Here is a 19,658-nt window from a genome sequence, read left to right on the forward strand (position 1 = left end):
GCTCGGCATGTGGGTTGCAACATTGCGGCCTTGGATATGGGCTCTCGCTGGGACTCGTTCTGCATGGTCAGCGCATTGCTTTTCGTCTCGAGAGGGTTTTCGTCTTAGATGCTCTGGCCTGGGGACTCTTGCTTGCGGCCTACTCGGGCCTAGTTTTCTGGGAGGTGATGTATATTTACATCTTGGTGCCGCAGGGCGACAAAGTGTCGCAAGTCATAGTAGATTATATATATATTGGCATCTATGTGAGGGTAGGGTAGCATGAAGCGTCTCCAAGCGTATACACAAGCTCTTCAGGCATCTTGTGTTTCTGCGGTGCTGTAGGAGGCATATGTGAAAAATAACGATGATGCATGTCTGTGAGTGCGTCAGTCCGCTACGTCATAGCACTGAGTATGTTCTTCGTGTAGGTTGGTGTGTGAGTGAACAGTGTGCATGGTGGCACGTGTGTTCTCGTCTGTTGGCTATGTCGTCATGGCATCTCCAACGATGTTGATGCTTGTGGCTGTTGTTTTAGTCGATCTGGTCCATGTCGCAGGCGTCGGCTTGGCCAGGGCATGGTAGTGGGCATGCTCCTCGTGCATGTGGGCCACAAACACAAGGTACCTTGTCGTCTGGTAAGGAGGTGAACGTGTCAAATTCCTCTCACAGGGGGTTCTTGGGCCGCGATCCCCTAGGCCAGGGTCTGGATGAGAATGGGGGAAAGGTGTTTTCCCATTTTCCCACTTCAATCAACCAGCTAAACTGCCGACGTTCAATAGTAATTTGACATCAATGATAACTGAGCTCGAGTAACAGGCAATCCTGCAGACAATTGACTATGTCCCGTTACTTAACATCTTCCATGTCATTAGCAAACAGGGCAGCACTAAACCAATAATGACAAAGCGCCATGTATACGATACAGCAGTGGTCATGAAGAAAATAATCTTAAGGAAACTACTAAAACATCTAAAGGAATCCAACGTGACCGACAAAGCTACAGAAATCCGGAAAATAAAACAAAAACACCATACCTGGATAATTATGCATAAGAAAACAATGTTAAATCATTATTCTCAGGAAATTATATCTACCATTTGTAAGAGAAACACGGCGGATACGTGGATAAATAGAAAGGACACACCTCAAGATGCCCTAACAGCCAATCCAATTCCAGAAAGCCAATGGCAATTATACTACAAACAAAGGCAACTTCCACTAGAGTCCCCTGAGCGATATTGATACATCTACATTGGAGGAAATCATTAGAAAATTGAAGAACTCAAAGAACACGGGGCCGGATGGTCTGACTAATGAGGGACTGAAAAGTGATCCAGTAGAGTGGGCAAAAATGTTACATCAACTCTATAAATACGTCCTTGAATCTGGAAGAGTTTCAACCTCATGGAAGACAAGTGTAGTGGTCCCCATATTTAAAAAAAGGCCTAAGAACTGACCCAGAAAACTATAGGCCAATTGCCTTCCTGGACGTGGCAGGGAAAATCTTCGCCACCATCCTGCTAAGAGCCCTGACCAAATGGGCGGAACTAACAGGCCATAGAGACAAATGGCAATCAGGCTTTGTAAAGGGACGAGGCACCCCTCTGAATATATTCATCTTAAATCTTCTAAAAGCGAGAACAGTAAGAAATAAGGAGTTGAAATTCTTTGTGGCCTTTATTGGTCTATCAAAGGCCTTTGATATGGTGGATAGACCCGACTTGTGGGAAAAATTTAAAAAGTGGAACTGTCCGGAAGTTATTTTTGATAATGTAAAAGATCTTCATTCAGTCACTTCAATTAGAGTGAGGCTAAACCAAGCAGGCCTATTGTCTGAGTCTATCTCTACGACCATTGGGTTAAAGCAAGGCTGTCCATTGGCGCCTGAACTATATAACCTCGATTCCTCAGATATGGAGGACGCCTTTCTTGACTTAAGAATGTTTCCGGCAAAAATTGCAAGTGTGACAATTGGCAGATTAATTTACCCGGATGACCTAGTTCTAATCGATCAAACCCCAATAGGCCTCCAACACCAACTAAGTGCCCTCAAGAGATACGTGGCCATTAACAAAATGATTATCGACCCAGAAAATGCTAGGATCTTAAGGTTTGATCATTCGAAGAGGGGGGAAAAAAATCAAAAAGAGAACAATAGTTCCTAAACAACAACAAAATCACAGAAGTTTCTCCCTTTACATACTTAGGGGTTTGTGTTAACAGCGACAAAAGTGAATTACCCAGATGCACGGACTTCAGAAACAAAGTAAGAAATGTGACGGGACAAGCTAAGATCCTGATGACACCATTCTGTAGATTCTCCTTGAAACCATTGGTGGACTTCTACAGAGCGAAAGTGGTGGCAATCCTCACGTACGGAGCACAAACCTCACTTCTTTTGGACGCTAAAATATGGCCAATTTTAGAAGCGATATTTTGTAGAACGACCCTTCGACTACCAAAATCCTATCCAATTCAAATAATACAAAGAGAACTAGCATTGTCGTCTTTGAAAGTCATTTCGGAGTGGAAGATATTGTCTTTTTTCCGGAAATGTCTGCCTCGACGGGTGGATTCTCAGTCCTGAAAAAAGCAATGGACAAACGCACTGAGCCGATCCCATCACAAGGGGCCAAAACATGTCGGGCAATCTTATGTAACCTGAGTGAATTTGAAGAATCGTTATTAAACAATCCAGATCAGGTAAAGAAAAAAATGTACGGGCTTGATTGGATTGAAACAAACGAAGACCTTTATAAATACCAGGGATATGAAGACATCTGGGCAGTCCCCCGAAAGCTGAGCAGATTACCAAAATATTTGTCGCTATTTCCAAATTGATTCTTGAGACCTGGTTATCTAAGCCTCTGTCTCAATTTATGGTCATGTAGCGATAACAACTACAGGAAGAGAACTAAAGACGAACCAAAGCATCGCAGATTATGTCAAAACACAAAGGTGGTCGAATCCCTGAAGCACTTGCTGTTGGAATGTCAGATTCTTAGAGATGAAAGACAGATTTACCTGCGCAACATTTGGAAGGACTATGGGTCCAAAGAAACTGATCTTTGGTGGAGATATCTGCTGGAAGGGGGAAAGATCTCAATCAATCTGGTAGTAACACAATTTGTGCTGATCATTTTTGAAAAAATAGAGGAAAAATGTTAGAGTACATGATGGGGAATGGAAAGGTCACATACAGGCACCACGGGGTAATCCGGATATGGAGGAAGAACTTTCGAAGAGACTATTATGTGATACAGCTTTCTAAAATAACTAGATTTTTAGCTGAGGACTGTTTTTGTATATATTTGCTTTTTTGTATAGTCAAAGGTTTTCCTTTTTTGTGTAAACCAAAGTATAGTTGTTTTTTTTTTATTTAAAAATAAAAAAACAACAACAAAAAACAGAGCTGAAGACTCTTCTATTCAATCTTTTGCCCAACTAGGGACAATTGCCTAAGGGTGTTCTTTGTTCTCTTACTGGACTCAGATTTCTGCTATGGATTTCCCCCACCCACCACCCTGCATGCTATTTGTTCTGGTTGTCTGTGTCTTTCTTGTGAGCGCCCTGAGGCCTACGGGTGTGTTGGGCAATGATATAAGATATTTTAATAAATAAATAAACATGGAGAAATTAAGGGAAGCTAGGCGGGTTCAGGCATTCAATAGTAATTACACACTTGACTAGGTTGTTCACTATAAAAGGTGTGGTCATACACACAGAAATTAGCGAGCTGGGGATGCAGTCTGGACCGGAGGAGTCCAGGAGCTGAAACAGGAGCTGCATGGTGGAGGAGGGCGGCGCATACAGATGCTGGATTTGTGGATTAAGGGCTGCAGCGTGGCGAGGGAGCCGTGCCTCCAGGCAGCCGGAGAACAGCAGCCTGCATTCTGCCGTCCAGGTTCAGTAGAGTGCTTATTCCCTTAGGGCCTGTGCTGACCCCCAAGGGTGCCTGATGGGCAGGTGGTGAGACCTTGACATCAACCCCGCATTTTCTGGAGGAACAGCCTCTTAGTGCAACGCTGCCTAGTGAGTTTTGTGGAGAAAGTGAGAGAAACTTGGTAGCGTGGATTTGGAAGAGAGGGGAGTGGGAGAAAGGCACGGACAGGAAAAGCAGCACGGAATTGCGAGGAAAAAGAAAGCAAGAAGCAAAGCAGAAAGTGTAAAGTCTAAAAGTGCAGCTGAAAGCAAAAGTGAACCTAAAAGTAGATGGAGCAGAAAGTGAGAGCACGTAAAAAAAAGGCACAAGGGTGTGTGTGGCCCGTAACAGAGAAGAGGGGCACGAGAAGCGTCAAAGAAAGGTGCTAGCGGCACGATAAAATTGAAAACAGAAAAGAGGGTGCAAGGTATCACAAGGAGAGTAAAGGTGACAAGGACACGATAAGAAAAGCATGAATAAAGAGTGTAAGTGTGCACGGAAAGGAAAGAAGAAGTAAAGGGGTGCAGGAAGTATCTGAAGAGAAAAAAAGGTGTCAAGAAAAGTGAGAGTAAGAAAACAAAGAGAGGGGCAAAGGGTGAGAGTGGTCGTTCGTATGGAATGAAGCGGCCAACTGGGGGGGGAGGATGATGAAGTTGGAACGCTGATGGCCTGGAAACATTTACTGGCCGCATTATCTGGGTCCACCCATGCCTGTACAAGCGAACACGACACCTCTGGGAGCACGGAAGGAGGGGTGCCCCCAGAGGAATTATAACTGAGGGTGTAGTGGAGTAGGCTCGGGTTAGGGGGGGTGGGAGGAGATGGCAGTGGTAAATTCACGTTAATGTACATGTTCCTTGAAAGTTTATAACTTGCACTGTTGGGTGTGTTTTGGTGTTTGAAGATTGTAAAAACCAATGACATTTTTTTTTTTTAAAAAAAAGAGTGGTCGTTCTTAGGAAAAACAAAGACCCTGGCGTTTTCGAAAGCCTCTGATTCTGCCCCATGAAAGGATGGTATGTGAAAAAGATTGCCAATAAGAAAAAGGCACATCCTGAACAGCTGAATTTGTGTTTTCAATTAGAGCGGCCTAAACCTGGGGTAGGGTAACCCTGTGCAATTAAGAAGGAACTGTGCTATATTATGTTTTGTGTTTGAAAGCTGGAAGAGGCCTGGTCTTGGGGAAGGGAACCCCGAGAGGCCTATCTATACAGATTGGAGTCCTATCCTGATTCCATTCTGTTTTACCCGCACATTTTTAACACATAATAGACAGAACCGTTTACTAAACGTTATTCGGAATGGTCCCTACATTTTTTTTTGAAAATCAAATTTTTAAGTGGTTTCGCACATGTGTTGGATCAATGCAGAACATATTTAAACAGGAAGCCAGTTATAACCAATCTCCCCCCACCCCACCACGCCCCACCAGTTCAAGTTCTCAGTAATTGCATATTTGACGGGTTCCGAAAAGAGCGTAGCAATGTCTACATGATGTGCACTTAGCACGCCGAAGTCATGGGCCGAGCTTTGAAGGACTCGAAGCTGGACTAAAGAACGATGGCCCGAGGCCCCCAGGGGGGAGTTCTCCGGGTCCGGTGCTTAAGATTATACTGAGCCGCCGTATTTTTCGAAGAAGGGGAGCCATATTTCCTCGATGTTGGATCTAGATTCATCAAGTAAATGCGTGAGGAATTCCATGTCGTAAATGGCCCGTACCTTGGTTACCCATGCTTTTTCCCCTGGCATTCCGGGGTTCTTCCATTTTTGTGCCAGGCAGCACCTGGCCGCCACCAACATAACCTGCAGCATGTGGACATGGGTATTTTCATGATCGTCCCCAATGTCAATCCCGAAAAGGAGAAGCCAGGGGCAGGAAGGCCGCTCCACCCCATCTATCCCCTTAATCCATGTCAATACCTCCTCCCAGTACTTTTGGACCACCGGGCACCTCCACCACATGTGAATATAATCCCCCCCTTTCGGTCCTACACTTCCAGCAATGTGGGTCGTACCCTGGCTTCATTCTAGCAATCCTCTGCAGGGGGTAGTGCCAGCGATGCAATACCTTGAGGGCCTGGTGGCGATACTGGAGTGAGGCTGTGGAGCGATTAGCCCGCCTACACATCTCCCCCCACCTCCCATCGTCGATCGCCTCACCCAGGTCCTTTCCCCATTGTGTGCGTGCAGGTGGGGGGTCTTGTGGGACAGAAAAAAGGAAGAGCTTGTAGAGGCGGGATATTATTCTCTTGGAGCCCCTCGCCGAAAGGAGGAGTTTTTCAAAGTCTGTGAGGTCTCTCCTAAGGGTGTCCCCCCAGGATGGTTCGGTTAGGTCTCCCTTAAGCTGGAGATAGCGAAAGGGGGACAGGGTGCCTATCCCCAGGGCCTTTTCCAGATCTTTCAGGGGTAAGAAAGAGCCCCCCACCCAAAGGGTACCAGTCCTGCTAAGGCCTGCCTCGAACCACGTCTGGTACGCCGCTGGCTCTGCTATCTTGGCCAGGAAGGGGGGGGGAATGCAGCTCAATGGGGAGGGCCAGGTTGTGAGCCAGCAGTAGTAACCCCCTCCCTCCCTCCATAGGGACCACAGCACTTTTAGGACTGGGTGATACAAGACACTTCTAGGGATCTTCTTCCTCGGACCCAGAGCCATTCCTCTATGGTGACGGGCACGAGTGGCCCGTTGTCCATGGCTACCCATTGTTTTTTCGTACCCGAGGCAAAGTGGTCGACCAGGACCCCTCAGTTGGGAGGCCCTGTGGTATATTTCAAGGTCAGGGTATCCCACCCCTCCATCCTCCTTCGGTCTGGTCAGCACCTCGTAGGAGATTGTGTTTCTTGCCTGACCAGAGAAAGTTGAGGAGGACTCGCTTCGTTTCCTTGAAAAATGATTTGGGGATCAGCACCGGGAGCATTTGAAAGAGAAATAAAAACTTGGGAAGGATTAACATTTTTATGAGGTTGAGACTTGCCATCCAGGAGAGCCCCGACCCTGACCATCGCTCTGTCTTTCCGGATTGCTGATCAGAGGGTGGGGATGGCCGGGTATAAGCCCTCGGGATCACGGGTGACCTGGACTCAAAGGTACCGGAATCCGTCGTCTCTCAGTCTAAAGGGGAGCCTGTTGACAAAAGCCATCTCTGAATCTGGTAAATTACCCCCTACGAACGCCACCGATTTCTCCAGATTAACCTTGTACCCCGATAGGTCCCCATAGCGCGAGAGGCCCTGCAGCATTCGGGGGACTGTTTGGGATGGGTTTGTGATATAGAGCAGTGCATCGTCTGCAAAAAGGCAGACTTTGCACTGCATCTCTCCGACCTCTACTCCACTGATGGCCGCATCATTACGGATCGAGATTGCCCATGGTTCCATCACAAGTGCGTAGATTAGTGGGGACAAAGGGCATCCCTGCCGTGTACCACGCTCGAGGGGGAATGTCCTCGACTCGGTCCCATTTGCCACCACTCTGGCGAAGGGGGAGGAGTAGAGCGCGGAGATCCAACCCAGCCACCTCGGGCCCAGACCCAGGGTCGTGAATACCTCCCTCATAAAGGCCCAGCTGACCCTGTCGAAGGCCTTCTCTGTGTCAAGGGCCAGTAGAAGCGCGCCTTCGCCGCGAACCCCTCTCGAGGCAAGCACATGGAGCGTCTTCCGCATATTATCAGAACCCTGCCTGTTCAACACAAATCCTGCTTGTTTGGGGTGTACCAGGCGCGGGAGGCAGCCCTCAAGTCTGGTGGCCAGGATTCTGGCAAAGATCTTAGCGTCAAGGTTGAGGAGTGAGATGTGTCTATAAGACCCGCATTCCGTCTGGTCCTTGCCGGGTTTGGGTATAACAGTGATGAGGGCCTGCAAAAATGTCGGTGGGATGTACTCCTGATTCCTGATCTGTTTAAACAATTTGGCCAGGGGCTTCAGCAGGACGGGTTGGGTCTGCTTGTAAAAATCGGCTGTATAGCCGTCTTCTCCCAGTGCCTTTCCCACCTTCAGTCTTTTGATGGCGCCCTCCACCACCTCCTCCGATATCTCTCTCTCCAGGACCTCTAGCTCCATGTCAGACAGCCTAGGCAGAGGGTGTTCTGCCAGGTGGCCGCGGATGTCCTCCAGTGATTCGCCTGCCTTTTTGGAATAGAGTTTGCTGTAATAGTCAGCGAAACACTCCACTATTTCCTCTTGGCCCCTGTGAATCCCGCCCACTCCATCCCTGAGACGAGCGACTCCTCTCTCAACCCTGCAGCCCCGAGCCCTCTGCGCCAGTAGGGTCCCCACCTTATCCCCCCATTTGTAGTACCTCTGCTTAGTGTATCTCATTTTCTTGATAACTTCCCCTATGAGGACCGTATGGAGTTCCTGTCTTTTACCCTGCATCTCCTCCAAGAGAGCCCCTCGATCAACCCCCGGGAGGCCTAGTCTGGCTCGCAGAGCGCCCAGCTCTGCACAGAGTTTACCCTCGATTAGGCCCCTTTCCGTCTCGAGCCCTCTGCTATGAGAAGGCCCCTGAAAGTGGCTTTTGCGGCATCCCATACCATGGACATATCCGTCTCACCGGTGTCGTTTGTCTCAAAGTAGGCCAACATTTCCTGTCTCATGAAATCACAAAATACCGGGTCCCTGAGAAGTGTCATTACAACGCCATCGGGAAGATCTTGGGGAGATAGGCAGTGACCAATTTGCTATGAGCAGTTTGTGGTCCGACCAAGTTATGGCTTCCACCTTCGGCTGTTGTGCCACACCGTTCCCTTCTTCCGAGATTAACAAAAAGTCAATTCTGGTGTAGGTGCAATGAGGGGGCGAAAAAAAGGTGTACCCACCCCGGCTCGGGTTTGCTTTTTGCCAAACGTCCACCCATTAATGCTCTCTCAGGAGGGCCTGCAGGGCCAGATTGTCCCTGGAGATGCCCCTGGGTGTCCCCCCCCCCTCGCGGACCACCAGTCAAGCCCCGGGTCCATTATGAGGTTGAAGTCCCCCCAAGTATCATGGCTCCCTCTGCCCACTCATCCATGACATGAAAGACCTGGGTGGGGAAGTGTATTTGTTTTGAGTTGGGCGCATATAGAGTGGCCAGGGTAACGCGCCCTCCCTCACAGATTCCCTTAATGCCCAGGAAACGACCACCAAACCCCCTCTTGGTTTCTATATCCGTGAGACGGAACGCCCTGCTCAGGAGGATTCCCACCCCTTCCTTCTTAGAACTTCTATGTGAGGCCCAGTAATTGCACCAAATGTCTTTCCCCTTGATCTTTGATTCCCTGCCTTGCCTGTAATGCGTCTCCGGTAGGAAGAGAACCGTTAGGTGTTGCTTACAGAACATGTTGCTCGTGAGAGATCTCTTATTCTGGGAGTTAAGGCCCTTGAAATTCAACGTGCCTATCTTTGCTTCAATCATTGTCATTTTTCGTTACGCACACTGAAATCACCTCTAAGTGTCTGCTACTCGGAGCCCGTTGCAAAAAAAGTGTCCATAGTTTGAGCTGGTTTTCCCTTTCCCCCCGAGCCCCACGGGGGGCATCCCCCCTTCTGTCTCCCCCCCCCTTACCCATATTGTGGGGCGTTCGCCGCCGGGTCCCCAGGTGGGGATGTGACTGGCAACGAACCACCAGGGTTGCTTCCCTGGCCCCGGGAAAACAGTTTCTTAGGTGTAGCGCTTTCCAACATGCCTCTCTTCGTTAAGTACCGGCCCTTTCTGATCCGCAGTGGGGAACTGGCTGTAGCGTCTCCCGAGCCAGGCACGCCCCGGCCTTAGTACCTGATCGTGTCCCTTTGCCCCTGACGGGGCGTGTCACGGCATGAGGCCTGGAGAGACACCGGCAGTTGTCCGTGTGGAGTCGCCGTGCAACTTCCTATGAAACCATACAACATCCTCTAAATGGGCAACACTTCAACCCTGACCGAAGTCGATTGAACAAAGAACTCCCCACTGGTTGTGGGAGAAACACACTATGACCGGCTGGCTCCATGAATCGTTGCGTGCTCCCGTGGGGTGTGGATCAGGCCTTCTGCACAGAAAGGTGAGCCTTGGTTGCTGCTTGTGCGCTCATATAGGGTCTCCTCGGTCTGTGGGTGGATGTTTGGTTTTTTGAAATTTACGTGAGCCTTTGACCTTTAGCTTCCCCTGGGAGAGGTCCGGGCCTCGAGGGGCACGAGGGTGGTCTCCGTTGGTTTCGTTCCGATTTTCTGATGGTCCCGCGATGTCGCCTGTGAGATCCTCGGTGGCCCTTCGGATTTCCGCTTCCGTGACTAGTTGGTACCTCTGGCCCTGCCATTCAAATGCTAGGTGGAATGGGTGGCCCCAGCGATAGCGTGTCCCCTTTTCTTGTAGCCACCTGGTGATAGTGCCGCATTTCTTTCGCATCTGGAGAGTGAGGGACGAGAGATCCTAGTAAATCGACACCCTGGAGTTACCATGTTGAATATCCCGTAAGGTTCTCGCCCTCTCCAACACCCTAGCTTTGTCCTTATAGTAGTGAAATCTTGCAAGAACTGAGCGTGGGCCTCAACCCCGTTCCCCGCCAGCCCGATGGACCCTGTCAAGCAGGAGAGTCTCCCCAGAGTCCAACCCCAGGACAATTCTGATAATGTCTTGGATTTTGCTTTCAAGACCAACCGGGGTCTCTCCCTCCGTCTCCTCAAGGCCAAAAATTCTCAAGTTGTTTCTCCTCTCCCGGTTCTCCATGTCGTCGGCCTTGAGCCGGAGGTCCTCCTCGCAGCGTTGCAGTTCCTGAAATCTAGTTTCCATTTGCGTCTCGAGGATGTCCGTCGATACCTGGTTGCACTCGACCCCTTCTACCCGATTTTCCAGCGTTGAAACCTTGGCCGTGAGGTCCGCCAATTTGGCCCCCATGTCTGTCCTCATACCCCTAATCTCTTCTAGGATCGTTTGGATGTTGCTCTGTATGGCATTCATGTCTGGGGGTTGCAAGGCTGCGGGGCCGGTCTCCATTTCGTGGGACCCAGGCATGTATTGGTATTGCGCAAGGGTCTCCCTCCATTTCATGGGGTATCGATCGCACCAAGTTATAGGGTTCTCCTGAGGTGTCTTCCGGGTGGCGGAGCGGGCCAAGCGCGCTCCCGCGACGGCCTGAGCCTTCTCCGGAGGTCGGGTGGGAGCCTCCGCCACTAATCCGGAGGCTGTGGGTAGGTAGGCCGTTGGGGCGGTGGTCAGGCGTGGAAACGTGGGCCTTTGAGATGGTTCAGAGGCGCGCTACCGCGTCGGCCCGGGCACAGACGAAACACTGGTGGTGAGAGCGGTGGGGGGAGCACAGGTCCCCCAGGCGCCCGGACTGGGGTAAGTATAGCGGTGGTTCCCCCGTATCCCCTATGATGGGGGCAGGTCACTGTTGGCCTCCAGTAATGGATGAGCCGATCGCAGGCAGCTGTTGGAGCTTCTCAGAAGGCCCGCCCGGCGTTGGGCCCTGTGTGCTGATCGCGCGGGCCGTTCCTCCTCTCTGGTGGGGTCGGATTACCTGCTGCATCCGGCGTGGGGGCTCCTCTGAGATGTCCGGAGAGGCGGGGGGCCGTCAGCCGTGTGGCCTAATCCGCTGATGGGGACCTCAGGCCTCGGTGCACGAGTCAGAGCGGGTGGGGAATTCGACTGCTCCCACCACTATGCGGCCAGGCGATGTGCGGCTCCCGCCCGGGGCCTTCCCTCCGGTGCAAGGGGGTCGCCGTTCACAGGTCGCTATCTGGGGAACAGGGGCATCTCCGAAATCCGGACAAGCTTCTGGGTAGTCCACAGCGGTTCCCCTCCTCAACGATTGCTGGTAGATGGGGTTAAAAATCACTTAAGGCATGTTTATCCGTGGGTTTCCGGGGCCATACGGGGAGCTTAAGATTCAGGCGGCCATCTTGCCCCCTTGTGGCCTCTCTGAGTCCCTACATTTACATAGATTTCCCTATGCAAAGTATCTTGCTGTCCCTTCAAGTAGATATTGGGATCCCTAGAGAGCGCTGGCGGAACACCTATCTCGGGCAGGGGAACATGCAAGAGGCTGGCCCTATCCTCACTGCTTTCTCGTCTCTAAAAGGAAGTGCACACCCTTTACAGGTCGATTTTAAGTTCTATTTGTATCGCCTGCAAGCGATGTGTTTTATGAATACTAATACTTAATCAGTGTCGATTAAGTTTTACTAAAAAAACTGACAACAATTTTTATTTTCGTTGTCACTTATTAAAATGTAATTCAGTTGATGTTGTTTGGCCGAACCCGCGGTTCACTCATGGTGGGTGTCGGGGTTTGGGTCATCACTCCCAGACCTATTTTTCTTATGTCGACCGGTTTCAGCGGTTATAAATAAGTTTCCACTCCCTTCAGGACCTTAATACCCTGTATATATCAAAGCATTTCATGTGACAATTCAAGACAGTTTTTCATTAGTGTCTCTGTGCCCTATTATTGGGCTCGGGAGGATTCCGGATTGTTGTAAGACGTTGAAGATTGACTTTCATGTGTCCTGGATAGGGAAAATAAAGAGGGGACACTATCAGTAACCCTTTTTGGGACCTGTATGATACTTCGTTTCTGCAAACTTGTATAGGGGTCGACAGGTGCTTTGTGCTCACCTGTCTTCCTGTGGTTAATCAATCCACTTTCTCATATGTGGGCTACCATCATACTTCTTCTTGGCCTGTTAAGTGAAAATCCCTTGTTACTTTTTTAGCCCACATAGTCTCAATATTGCTATTATTTGTGAGGTATATCTTGTTACCTTGCTGTTTTTATGTCTCCATTTGGCTTATGCTTTTGTTGTCGGTCACATCTCACGTTCTCTGTTATTCTTGTACCTATGAAGAGGTACATACATGTAGTTAGTCTGGGCTGAACCGTGTTGGTCTATTCTGTTTCATATTTCACACCAATACAATCATTTACCTTTCAGGGTGTGTGGGTTGATTCACTTCCGATTTACCCTTATCTTCTTATTGTGTCTAGTAGTCAGAGGTGATGCACTCTACCCGTGGTATTGGCCTCTGGTACTTTCCTGTCATTCAGAAATGTCTGCATGAAAAGGACGAGAGTGGGAGAGGCAATTGGCTCTTGGCGCGTGTTTGCGCGTACAGTTTTGTGCCTTTTGACTTCATTCATTAAATCATTCTTTGAGGTGAACGAGGGTACAGCTGATATATGAATGGTCTGGGACAGTTTTAAGGCAACCGTCCAAGGAAAGTAGATGAATTTAACATCTCGAGCAAGGAAAACTGGGATGGGAACATTGAAATGTTTGAAGTAGGACTTTAGCAGATTACGAAACAAGTATCAGCTATCAAAGAATAGTGAAGACAAGGCAAAGATGGATAGAGCGCGTGAATCTCTGTAGCGTGAATCTCTGTAGTGTGAAATGTACTTAGAAGGAGAAAAAGGCCCTTATTTTATGAAACAAAGGTGATAAAAGTGGTAGGCAATTAGCTAGTATACTCAAAGGTATGGTGGATAGGTCATATGTTCAGAGAATAGTGGATGATCCGGGGTCATCTATGATAAAAAGGGAAGACCTATGTGAATGCTTTAGGAGTTTTTCATTGGCTAATTTAGAGGCCATCTTCAGGAAACTTATAGAGCATTGGCGATTGAACTGGCTCCGTTCCTATGTGGTTTGTATAATTATTTCCTGACACAAGGATTCTTGTGTCCGGCTGTGCGGGAAGCATGCATCACGGTAATTCCTAAACCGGTAAGGGATCCAATTAGGTGTAGTAATTACAGGCCTGTATCATTATTAAATGTGGATGCTAAAATATTTTCTAGGATACTCACTAATCGACCAGACAAATATATTGGTGATTTGATTGACTGCTCTCAGGTTGGGTTTATGCGGGGGAGACATGGTTATGATCATATTAGAATCATTATAGATACCATAGGGCTTCCGAGGAAGGAATTGGAAAAAATCATGTCGATCTTTATGGATGCAGAGAAACTGTTTGACCGTGTTAATTGGAGCGTCTTAGAGTTTACCTTTACCAAAATGGGGTTTGGAAACACCTTTACAAAAGCTATAAAGGCATTACATTCATCAATTAGTGCTGGAGTGTGGGTGAATGGGGAACTCTGTGCCTTTTTCCTTGACTAGAGGCACAATACAGGGGTGTCCCCTATCTCCCTTCCTCTTTAATTTGGCATTAGAACCTCTTATAATTTATATTAGGAAGAAACAGGGATTACAGGGCCTCACAGTGGGAGACAGAGAACTTAAGGTTTTATGTTATGCTGATGATATGACGATAATATTGTCTAAGCCAAATGAGAGTGGGGGTATGTTTGAGGAGTAGGTTTCTTATCAGGACACAAAATGTATTGGAAAGACAGTGTTTTTTCCACTGGATTCCTCATATCTGCGGGATGAGTTGGGTGATTGTAACTGTCAATGGGAAACCACAAGTGTAAATTACCTAGGAATATATCTTATGCAAGACTTAAAGAATGTGGGGATCTTAATGTAGATAAATTGATTGAGGTACTTAAAAGCGATGTGCAGAAATTGACTCGTTTGACTCTTGTTATTTGGGCAAAAGTAAATGCAATAAAGATGGTGCTATTGCCTGAAGTCCTTTATAGAATCCAATCTCTTCCGCTTAGATTTACAAAGAAAGCCCTTAAGCGTATACACAAAATGTTTCAAAAATGTTTATGGGGAGAAGGCAAGAGACCTGGGATCCCACGATATATTTTAAGGCCGCAGTGCGAGAGGGAGGGTTTGGGTATCCCAATCTAGAAGATTATTACAGACGTCTTTTATATTAAAAAAAATCACCTGTGATCTGGATAATTGTTTGCCATTATGGATGGTTTTAGAGAAAAATAAATGTTCACCATACTCCTTGCGTGATGTTTATTCTATGGGGAGAATACCCAACTTACCTGTAAAGCTATCAACTGTTGAGGCAACTAGAGATGCGCTAGTATCATTGATGATTAATAGTCGTGAAAATGTGTGGTTCCATTATGGGGCCTCTTTATGGTATAATCCGGGACTGCAAATAAGGAACAAGACCTTATGCTGGCGGAGTTGGATAAAGAAAGGTATTCTAAGAGTGTGTGATGTATGGCATTATGGAAGAATGATTTCCTTTGAGACTCTGAGGAGGAACTTTAGCTTAGGTAGAAGGGAACAAAGACATTATATAGAGTTAGAAGGCCTTCTCACACAGAGACCGGGGATGTTACATAGTCCAATGAAAAACCGGCCAATGATTTGCAACATTTTTAATTCTCCACCGCGTATGGTTTCAACTTTCCTGAAATTGATACCTATGGAGGACTTGTGTATTGTCTTGTGGGAGAAATTACAGCAAACATGGATAAAGGAGCTGGGTAGAGCTATAACTACAAAAGAGTCAGACAGTTTAATGAGAGTGGGTACAAATTCAAAGATGGATTTGAGCCTCCGGCTAATCTCTCAAAAGATTGTCTCGCTTATATTGGACCCCAGTATGGATGGTTGATCTGTGTATGACAACTGAGGCGTCTTGCTGGGGTTGAAGGCCAGAGGGAGGGTACACAGACTTGCCAAACTCTCAATATGGAATTATTATAAAGAAATGGCTTGCCTAATCTTTGCATTTCTGTGTGCCAATGTACCGGCCATGTCAAGGATGATTTTAATGAACTGTTCTTGTTTTTGGAGAAAAAGAAAATTAGATCAACATGGATTTTTTTTTCTTTCCTAGATATGTTGTTCAGCATATGAGTTCAGCAAATTAACAATTGAAGCAAATCCATTTTATTTGAGTAAAACAATATCCTTGGAACACATTTGAAATACAATAATTCAGTATTCTTTAATGAACAGAATAAAGAAAGATTAAACAAGGTGGTAACCAATTCAGACTTGTACAAATTAATAAAGGTTTACAAAATAGTAGCTGATATGTGGGCCATGTTTTGCAAAAAAAGCGCACTATCAAGGCGATCATCATATCCATTAATACAATGATTTTGGAAAAAAATAGAAGAGGGACAATAGAAAGAAAAAATGGAAAAACAGTTATATAGCCCAAAAATCAAATAAGGTTGATATACTTGATATGACAAAACAGTTCTATCTACTAAATTAAGTGAAAATATAACAACTGTTTTAGAAGAGTGGATTCTCCCTATATATAAATATATTCAAAAGGTGATTTGGGAATAAATGTGTCAACTGGCTCCTGCTGTCTGAAATTTTAGAGTGAATCTTTTCTACGTGGTCGAACTGAAAACATCCTAGAAAACAAAGGGCATATGCTATTCATATCTGACATTGAGTGACGATTGTCATAACATATAAATCAATCTTTTATGTATTGTGACACCAATAAGTTAGATTGAGTTTGAAAACATTAGTGATCATCTGACTTCCTAGCAGAATTTCAATATTTCATGCATGTTGCACCTGGAGGCCAAGAAAACACAATTTAGAAAGTGTATGCGTATTTATTCTGTTATGTTTGTTAAAACTACTAAATTGCATCTTCTTTTATGTTTATGCTTAACTAAAAATGTGTAGATCTTTAAACTTGTGGCAGTTTGACCAATACTTTTCTTTACACTCTGCTTTTGGGTATTTTTTCAATATTTCAATATAAAGCTTAAATTAGCTGTGTTAAAAATATATTTATATTTCAAATAAAAGTAGCATTCAAAGTACAGCTTATTTACCGATGACAGCCGCAAGCATGCACTCCATCAGAGGCAAAGGGGCTACATTCATGTTCCTAGCCAATATTCCGCTTGTCAATATTTGCAAGGCAGCAACTTGGATGTCATGGTATACTTTTACTAATTATTACTGCATACTGCATTGATCAGGGGTTTACAATCTTTGGCTCTCCAGATGTTTTGGACTCCAACTTTAATAAACCAAAGCCAGCATACTCAGTGGTGAGGCATCATGGGAGTTGTAGTCCAAAAACATCTGGTGAGTGTGGTGTGGTGGAGTAAGGAGTCTGAAAAAAGGGTTGCATGGTTCAACAAAGTTTTATTTAAGAAATAAAGAAAATGACCTACCTCTCTATCTCTAAAGGGTTATCCCTACCTAAACAAATATCTACTTGGTTGCTCTTTGTCGGGATGTTTTTCCAAATAAAAATATCAGAAGTCTCTGTCCAAAAGCCTACTCAAACCCTACAACTAATCTACAAAACGGTTCAGCATTGAAGTGAAAATAGTACCTAGAAACTGATTCCCTTCTCCTGTTGAACAGACTCAGTCTTTATATCTTTTCCAACAATTCATTGCAATTGTTTGTGATTCAACAACGAGGGTATGGCCTGGAGAATGACTCGCTTCTCCCGACTGCTTTGCACAGCCTTGAGGGCTGTTTTGGGATAGTCTTTTACAATAGTCCTCAAAGGTCTCTTCTGTTCTTCCCAAGGGCTCCTAAAAGCTTGCTTTACAGTTCTAACAATTCTTGCTGGTCTTATGACGTTATGTAGATTACTTCCAGACAGCTCTTGTCTAGTATCCTCTTTACTCTTACTTGGGTTACCACTGTGATGAGGAAGATTCCTCCTGATGTACTCTTTACTTAGATCACTACTGGGGTGAGGGAAATTACTCCTGAGATTCTCCTGATTCTTGGTTCTCTTGGTGTCACTGCTGTGACGAGGGAGATTACTCCTGAGGCTTGCTTGACTCTTGGTTCTCTAGTGGTCACTGCTGTGACGAGGGAGATCACTCTCGAGTTGCCCCAGACCCCTAGCAGGTCTCCGCTACTCACATTACCTGCTGCGTGTTGAGCTAGTTTGTGGGGACAGCCGTTTCCTGCAATCGGATGAAGAATTGTTAGCCATCGCGGCCAATGGGCTGACTTGGACTACTACGTGAGTCAATCAATACATGGTACATCATGGAGGGCAGAATGGTGCCGTTTATGCCTTTGATTTGCCTTTCTTCGTATCGAACGTGCAGCCTCCAGTATGCTGCCTTTTCAGAAAACAGAGTCTGACGGCTAGCCTGGGCAATAATTCAAAACTATTCATATCTCATAGAGCTAAAAATTAGGAAGCATGGTTGCTTTAGCCTTAATGCTGTAAATGAGTGAAACTGGCCACGTCTCAACAAAGTAATGCAGCCTTTATTATATTGGAGTGCATCGTCCTGAAGAAGACGGGCATCAGCTGGTTCCCAGCTAGATGCTTTATATCGTCAAAACTACCAATCATCTATAAATGTTGATTATGGGTTAACATATTTTATTTCATACTTATTGTCTCCAGAAGTGTGTAGTTGACTATTTGCCCCCTATAAATATCGTTTTGTGTATTTTTCATGTTCTCTGGTTACATTTAAAGACCAGTTGCACCTCGTTGTTTGATAGAATGTCTAATGTTCATGTGCTTGAGCTACATTTGAAATAATGAATATTCAACTGTATATCATTTATGCTTGCTTGACAAGTTCACTTGTGGGTGGGATCAGGCGTGCCAGCCGTTCGCCACATGATCCCCTTACCCTTGGTGTAAGTTCTGTCCTCTTGGTTCCAACCATTTAATGTGGACTGGACTCTGCGTCCACACACAATATGCACTAGCACTTTATCCTTGTAGCATTCTACTTGCAATCATGAGAGTTAGAAATGTTTTTGTGAGAAACACTTAAAGATCGTTTGTTTTTAATCTATTTTGATACTTATAAAATGTGTTATTTGGTATATTTTGGTTTCAGTTGGGTTTTATTGTTCTCCACTACAACCAATCACTAGAAGTTTGTTCAATCTATTCACTTTGGCATTCCGTTTGACACATTCCTGTTTGGTGCGTTGCGTGTCGAGACTGTGTCACCAGTTCTTCCTAGGGTGATGGGCTGAGTTGCGCTGCTTCAGCGCTTCCGTCTTACTTCACTCCGCTCCCTGCTTCACCCTTGCGGTTCCGCTGAGAATTGGGCCACATGGTCCCGTTGCAGAACCACACAGTCTACCTCCGAGGTCGCACCACCTCTGGCTTCTTTACCACTCTTAAACTGGTCAGCAGCTTGGCTTCCACCACCATGATCCGCCGACCGTTATTGGATGTCCCTGCCACTGTGGATCAGCGTTATTGCAGCTTCAAGTTTCCAGGTTCGAACTTTCCGGGCTGAGCTGGCTTCAAGCTGGCTGCTCTCTCTAGTTCCAAGTCCTTTCTTGCTCTTTATTGTCTGTGGCTGGATCCTTCCCAACGTAAAGCAAGAGTCCTACTTTATTGCTGTTGACGTAATGTTTATGCCTCCTTGGGGGCCAACTGTCCGCCATACTATGGTAAGGCAACCTGTTATTACTCTGCAGGTTTCCTTGGCTCGTCTTCGTCTGGGTCATATTAATTTGTAGATCAACGACGGAAGAGGCATTACCATAACAGACAGTAGTGTTGTCAGGGATTTCTGACAGGGACTTGGTCCAAAGGCAAAATGGGTTAGGGATTTACTTCACGGAACAGGAGTCCTTATTCCAAGGAGGGGAGTCTCTCCCAGCGAGGTCCCGCTTTCCTATTTTTCACCACTCCTAGTGGGACTATTGGGTAGCGGCCTCCCCTCTCTAGCCTCACAGGGAAGGGCTCTCCACTGAGGAGAAGTGACAAGATCCTGTGAATCGTCACATGAGCCAAAGGTTGCCGGCCAATTGCGTAGATACTCAGACTGTTTCAAAGACTGGACAAACGGTTCCCAGAAACATATTTTCTGCGCTCTTTTAGCTAACGGACCTCCACTATAAAAACTGCTATCTAGTCTACGCAAATCATGCTAATCTAAACACATTGACAAGCCCCAGAAGACAAACATTGCCTACTATATTAACGTCTTTC

General features: G+C 46.4%; 1 protein-coding gene across 8 annotated transcripts in view; it reads left to right on the plus strand.

The window, feature by feature from the left end:
- CHD9 (chromodomain helicase DNA binding protein 9) overlaps positions 1-19,658 on the plus strand; it is a 3,201,601-nt gene that overhangs the window by 1,941,312 nt on the left and 1,240,631 nt on the right. The window lies entirely within an intron of this gene.

The sequence above is a fragment of the Ambystoma mexicanum genome, chromosome 1q (assembly GCF_040938575.1).
Source record: "Ambystoma mexicanum isolate Mex_15411 chromosome 1q, UKY_AmexF1_1, whole genome shotgun sequence".
NCBI lineage: Eukaryota > Metazoa > Chordata > Amphibia > Caudata > Ambystomatidae > Ambystoma > Ambystoma mexicanum.